Source organism: Delphinus delphis, chromosome 1 (genome assembly GCF_949987515.2).
Source record: "Delphinus delphis chromosome 1, mDelDel1.2, whole genome shotgun sequence".
NCBI lineage: Eukaryota > Metazoa > Chordata > Mammalia > Artiodactyla > Delphinidae > Delphinus > Delphinus delphis.
Genome location: NC_082683.1, coordinates 102665183 through 102672177, shown reverse-complemented (window position 1 = coordinate 102672177; position 6995 = coordinate 102665183). Strand labels below are relative to the sequence as shown.

Below are 6995 nucleotides of genomic sequence, written 5' to 3'. Positions count from 1 at the left end.
CGTGACAGGCATCCATAAGATACTGGTGGTGAGAGTACCAGCTAGAAGTCACCCCTTGACATCCCTGTCACTGTCTGGATTGTTTTAAAATAATCAGCAAGTCCAAATTTCAAGTTATTTGTAAAATTCCAAGTTCTATGCAGCCTTTACCTTTACTCATTATTTTAAAAAATGAAATTGTCCAAATATGTTTTTCCAATTAGCTGATAATCTAAGTATATTTCGAATTTATATCCTTCTGGGTTTTTGTTAATTGCTTTGGGGTGGGGAGTGGTAACTAATTTTAAACAGTAGATAAAGGATTTTTTGTCCCCATGAGCCACATTATTACTATAGGGAAACATCACTGTAGCCTAACTTCTGAGGTATATTTTGAGATAAGTGCTTTTACACGCATTCTTACATGTAGTTCTCACAGGTACCCTGGATGTGGGTATTCTTCTATCCCCATTTTAAAAAATAGGACACCAAAGTTTAGTTAAGGAGCTTGCCCCAAGGCCATGCTATTAGCCACTTCCTTACAGAGCCTCTCCTTGAACTTTGGAACCAGAAGATGAATCTATTCCTGGCTCAAAGTCAGAAAGCTGACACTGGACAGATCAGGGACTGGAAGCCATTTTGGGGGGACTCCCAATCCAGTTCTCGCCACTACAGTATTTTTAGGAAGCATAAATTATTCAGTGATTCATTTAGATATTTAACCTACACATAGCCAAGCATTCAGATATTTCTGTTATATAGACGTGGCTCAACAAATCCAAGCCAAAAAAAAAAAAAACCAAGTCCTGCCATTTTATAAATGATCACTAGGTAGCAGCATATTAACACAAAAGCCAAACACAAGGTCCACCTTTTCTGCTGTTTTCATTCTTTTTATTTAACGATATGTAATGGTAATTCGATTTCATTTTATTTTGTGCCTTTCAAATATATGACCATTTTAAACTTTGATAAAGGCACAGTCAGGATGAGAATATAGTAAAGACAAATCTGGTTATAATTGGAAAATTGAAAAGATTTTACAAATTCTTTTGTTGTACCATATTTTATATTACGTTCCAAATGTCACTGGTCTTAAAATATTATCCCCAAAATGGTTCAAATCAGGCCCTCCTTCATCCACTTTTCTTTTCTGGTAAGTGTACGATTCAATACTTTTTTAGTAAATTTATAAAGTTGTGCAACCATCACCCCAATCTAGTTTTAGAACATTTCCATCACCCCCCAAAACTTCCCTCAAATCTGTATGTAGTCAGTTCCCACTAACACCCCCAGCACCAAGGCCACCACCGATCTGCCTTCTGTATTTATAAGTATGCCTTTTGGGACGTATCTTATAAATGGAGTATACAATATGTAGTCCATTGCCTCTGTTCCTTTTCATTTAACATAATGTTTTGAGGTTCATCCGTATTGTAGAGTATATCAGTGTTTCAACCATTTTATTGCTGAATGGTACTCCATTATACTTGGATTGTTTTCCCTTGGGGTTTATTAGGAATCATGTTGTTATGAACATTAACAAGTCTTTATATAGACTTTTTTTTTTTTCATTTCTCTTGGATAGATACCTTAAGAGGAATTGCTGGTCAGGTGGTAAGATTATGTGTCAATTTTTAAGGAGTTTCCAGCTGTTTTCCAAAGTGACTGTACCATTTTACATTCCCAAGAGCAACATATAAAGGTTCCAGGTTCTCCACATCCTTACCAACACTTGTTATTGTCTGTCTTTTTTATTATAGTCATTGTAGCAGCTGTGAAGTGATATCTCAGCTTGGTTTTAATGTGCATTTCCTAATGACTATTGATGTTGAGCTCCTCTTCATGAGCTTATTAGCCACCATCTTCCTCTTTCATAATGGTCTTGAAAGCCTTTTTCCTTTAAAGGTTTGTATGAAACTTAACCTAAAACCTAAGCAAAATTGACATTAATTGTTATTAACTCAAGGAGGTCAAAGAAATATTAATGTATAATGTTAATGTTTGTAGAATGTTAAGTAATAGAATTGCATATATAATTATAGTCTTTTGAAAAATGTTTTTTTTTTTTTGTAGTACGCGGGCCTCTCACTGTTGTGGCCTCTCCCATTGCGGAGCACAGGCTCCGGACGCGCAGGCTCAGCGGCCATGGCTCACGGGCCCAGCTGCTCCGCGGCATGTGGGATCTTCCCGGACCGGGGCACGAACCCGTGTCCCCTGCATCGGCAGGCAGACTCTCAACCACTGCGCCACCAGGGAAGCCCTGAAAAATGTTTTTAACAACAAACTATTAACTCTTTTTAATTGAAGTATAGTTGATGTATAATAATATTATACAAATTACAGGTGTACAATATAGTGATTCACAATTTTTAAAGGTTATACTCTATTTATAGTAATTATAAAATATTGGCTATATTCCCCGTGTTGTACAATATATCCTTGTAGCTTATTTTATACCTAATAGTTTGTACCTCTTACTCCCCTACCCCTATATTGCCCCTCCCCCCTTCCCTCTTTCCACTGGTAACTCCTAGTTTGTTCTCTATATCTGTGAGTCTGCTTCTGTTTTCTTTTTTTCGGGGATTGATTTTATTTGGGCTTCTCACAGTGGTTAGAGCCACCCTGTGTTCAGAACAATCACAGCACAGGAAATGCATCACGGAGACTGCCCAGAAAAGTCTGACCAGCTGAATCTTATTGCTTAAAATACATATTCGCAATAACTTGACAAAGGGTGATGTGCCTCACAGGGGAATGTGTTAGCATTTGCAAATCTTCCGACTGTAGCACCAAACCCTCGACCAACCCCTTTCTTCTCGTTCACCTGGAACACCAGACTCCCTCAAATCTCCCCGGCCCCCTCCTGAGTCCTTCAGCTCCCTACTTCCGTCTTTCATCACGCAGGGCAGCCTCATGTAGCAGAGACCAGACTGTGACGCTGGACTCGAGCCCAGCTCCAACGGCTGCGTTTTCTTCTTCTCGTGCCTTTCGCATTGGATGCTGCAGTGAACCCAGCAGTAAACACGTGGACCAGTTCCCCACTCGGACGAGAAGGAATCCTGAGAGGGCCAGAATCCATCCCTTCAACCAGTTAACTCAAGCAGGGTTCATTCTGGTAAAACTTGATCTCCTTTGAGACACTTCAGTGAGTTATTTGGGATAAAAACAAACAAAAAAAATTGGCAGGAAAGGCATCTGAGGGCTGCTGGCACACTCCTGCCCACTCTCGTCACATACCAGCCACGCGCTGAACCTCAGCAGAGGGAGGTAAGCCCTACGACACTATGGTGGCCGCCAAACCCTCCTGGCAATTCTGGGCAGGGCTGACGTCTGAGCCACAGCCAGTCCGAGCTGGACACTGAAGATCCAGTCCAGCTTCTGTCGGAGGTTCCACCTTGGCCTTCTGTCCCGAGCTGTTGTGGACACCCCCGGGGGCTGAGGCCGAGGGCCAGGAGCAGCTGAGGGAGGCAGATAGGCTCAGAGCACGTTTCTGTTTACAGGGAGCAGAACACAGGCCTCCGAGTGTCCACGGAGCAATGTGCAAATTGCAGTGATGGGTAGAGTAAAACCTCTACTTGGAGCACAGGATCTCTGGCAAACGTGGGGACTGCCGCCGACAGCACTGCTGAGTACACCCAAGTGCACAGACATTTGCTCAGCAAACAGTAAATGCGTAAAAGAAATTACCTTGAGAGGGCTGCGCCTGCTCCAAACGCGTGGGTAACGTGAGCAGAGAGGCTGCCGTTCAAAGTGTAGTCACAGGAAAACAGGGCTGCGGGCTCACACACAACAGACACACACAGGTTATCCAAAAAGTCACTGTATACGGACTGCACTTTGTTCAATGTGGATTTTGGTTTTGTGGACTCCAAACTCAGACACTCGTTCACCTCACAGCCTTGGATTTGTCTATATTATGTGTAAGTGTATATATACATATATATATACGCATATATACATGTGTATTCATATATATACATATATATATATACACACACACAGACATATATATATATATATATATACACCTTCCTTTCTTACCATAACATCAATGCCTAGTCTGAATATCATCGTTCAAGAGTGGGGGAAGAACCAAACTCTTCATATGAACAGGGCTGGATGGGGAATGTTAGTTTCAGCAGTTTGCTTTCTCCATTCAGATTATTCCTGTCAAAGCTCAACTGGTTTTTGAAGCCAAACTACAACAATAAGGATCCTGTGGTCCTTCAGGATGGCTGCCTTCGCCCTCCTACCTGGGCCACTTAGACACTTTACATAGGCTACAAAAATTAGTTACCCCACTCAAGGCGGGGCGGAGCAGGGAAAGGACACGAAAACCACAGATAACCAAGGCATTTTTTCCAAATGGTCAGTTTGAAAAAACAAACAAATAAACAAAACAACTTACTCAGAATCAAGAGAAAATACTGTGTGAGAGTCAGGCAGCGGAACTGCCCTTTCTCAGGACCCACAGCTTCCTCATTTGTTCGTAGAGAACAGTGAGACGTGAAGGCCGGCAGATGTGTTCTTGGGATGGGGGAGGGTACTGGTCACCTGTGGACACAGATCAAAGGGCAGAGATGCGGTAAGCTGCACCTCTATCCACTGCCACAGTGCAGGGCCTTCTGCTCACCCACAGAAGTTCCAGAGATAGCCCCCAGCCAAGCCTGCACACAAAACATCTCCTTCTGGCTCAACTGTAGTCAGGACTCTTTGAAGGCCAAGTTGGGAAAAAGCCACAAATTTTCCTTTTCTAAAACAGAATTCTTGCCTGCCCACTGGTCAAGTTCTTATTTTCAGCTCGCTTTTGTTGTTGTTTTTTTTAAAAAAGAAAAAAAACAAAGAGAAGGCAGGTGTAATCTTCCACACTGAACCAGTCCGCGGCCAGCCAGGACCTGCTGGGAAGGGGCCCCTCCAGGATGCATCGTGCCACTTTGATCTCATCACCTGGAATTTGAGAGCACAAGCCCTTTACCAACCCACCACACAACTGCCAGTCAGCTCTCATCCTCCCACAGGAGGAGCCCAATTCCGGCTGTGGAGACACTGGCAGCGAGGGGCGACAATCCCCGGACCACTGGGGCTTCACCCAGGGCTGAGACCTGCCCCCTCTCTCAGACTGAGACGCTGCGAGGTTCTCATCAACTCACACCAGGACATGAATCCACTCCATCACCAAGAGTCACCTCAGGGCACAGTCTCATCCCCTCCTTGGGGGCCTCTGAAACGCACATCTCTCTGACCCAAGCAGGTAGTGACACGTGACTTGAAAAGAGGTAAAGGGGGACGGGGTGGGGTATGAGGAATGAGTCACAGGACAACTTCTCGGCCCTCCGTGACACTGTATCTATGGGGGGCGAGGCACCCACACCCCAAACTGTACCTGGAGATGCAGGAAAACGCAGGAGCAGAGGGGAAAAAAAAAAAAAAAGGAACACAGTCACTTAAATCTCGTCTCATGGTTCTCCCCTACCCTGGTTGCGTCGCCAAGTTGTCGGGCGCAGGCAGGGCCTGCTCTAGCTTGGGGAGCTGCTGCTCCGGGAGTTTGGGGAGTCCTGCTCGTTGATGGTGTTCAGCAGCAGGCAGGCAGGCAGCCGCGGCAGGTGAGGGTGCCCGGGCTCCCGGGCCTGCTCCTCGGAGAGCTGGCAGAGCCCTTCCTTCTCGTCGCCAGGGGGCCGCACGTGGCAGCTGTCGCAGAAGTCCAGGGGCCCGTCCAGAGCATCGTTGATGAGTGCCCTGAACTCCTTGAGGTCGTCATCATGGTGGCCCCGGTTACACACACACACCTCGATGCCCGAGTCACCTGTGAAGCGGCGACGTCTGCCGGGCGTCTTGTCTTTGCTGTCAGGGAGGGCGCCGCCCTGCTCGGAGCTGTATTCTTTCAGCAGCTCCTCCTTACATTCGGAATCCTTGTCCAGGAAGTCCCCAGGGTCCACCTCCCCCAGGCCGGCCACAGAGCCGCTGGGCTCCATCCCAGGGGCTTTGGCGGCTGCTGGGTCTGCTGGCATGTTGGAGGGCTCAGGGTCAGCGATGCTCGGGGGTCGCGTGCTGCTTCTGCTGGGCCCGGGCGAGGGGCTGCTCTGAGCCCCTGGGAGCCCCTGGTGGGGTCGGAGCCCCGGGGGCTGCCGCCTGTAGGGCCACACAGTGCAGGCAGCTGCTGCTGGAGCTGGAAGGCACTGTATGGTGGGGCAGGAGTCGGAGGTCGGTTCACCACTTCCTCATAAGGAGGTAGTAAATAGTTTGGCAAAAACCTGAAATAAAATGGCAGCGCTGAGTAATTGTGGGCTTCCAGGTAGGCGATCAGGTGGATTTCATGTTGCCGCTGCTGGGCCTGAAGGCGGTGCTTGGCTCGGCGGTGGTGGCACACGCAGCGGCAGCTCAGGAGGATGATGATGGTCCACACGAGCCAGAACCCCCAGAATTCATAGTAGTAGCTGCAGCACTGAGACCGTCCAGAGCAGCGTCCTGTGTCACAGATGTAGCTTTGATTGTTGGGACCCACGCAGGTTTCCTTATCCTGCGGGGGTTCAGCCCTGGCTGACAGGGGGCTGGGCAGCGCCTGGAGGAGCAGGTGCGCCACGCCACCCAGGAGGCTTCTCCTCTCCATCCCCCTCCCCCGCCTCCTCTTCCCTCTTGTTCCTGCTCCTTGTTTGTTATATTTCTTATATTCCATATAAGTGAGATCAGGCAGTGTTTGCCTTTCTCTGACTTATTTCACTTAGCATAATGCCCTCCAAGTCCATCTATGATGCTGCAGATGGCAAAATTTCATTCTTTTTCATGGCTGAGTAGTATTCCATTGTGTGTGTGCGTGTGTGTGTGTGTGTGTGTGTGTGTGTGTATGTGTATAGATATATCTCATCTTCTTTTGACTTCTTTTAACAGACTATTAACTTTTAAGACTATATTCCATTTGTATACCTCTGAGAGGTTGGGTTGGGAGACCAGAGCAGGTTTCATTTTCTGCAATTCACATGTATTGCTCTTACGACTTAAACAAAAATCTAATAAAG

General features: G+C 46.7%; 1 pseudogene; it reads right to left on the bottom strand.

Moving 5' to 3' along the window:
• Positions 1–5034: 5034 nt before the first annotated feature.
• LOC132422249 (WW domain binding protein 1-like pseudogene) lies at positions 5035–6589 on the bottom strand (annotated as a pseudogene).
• Between the last annotated feature and the right edge of the window lie 406 nt (positions 6590–6995).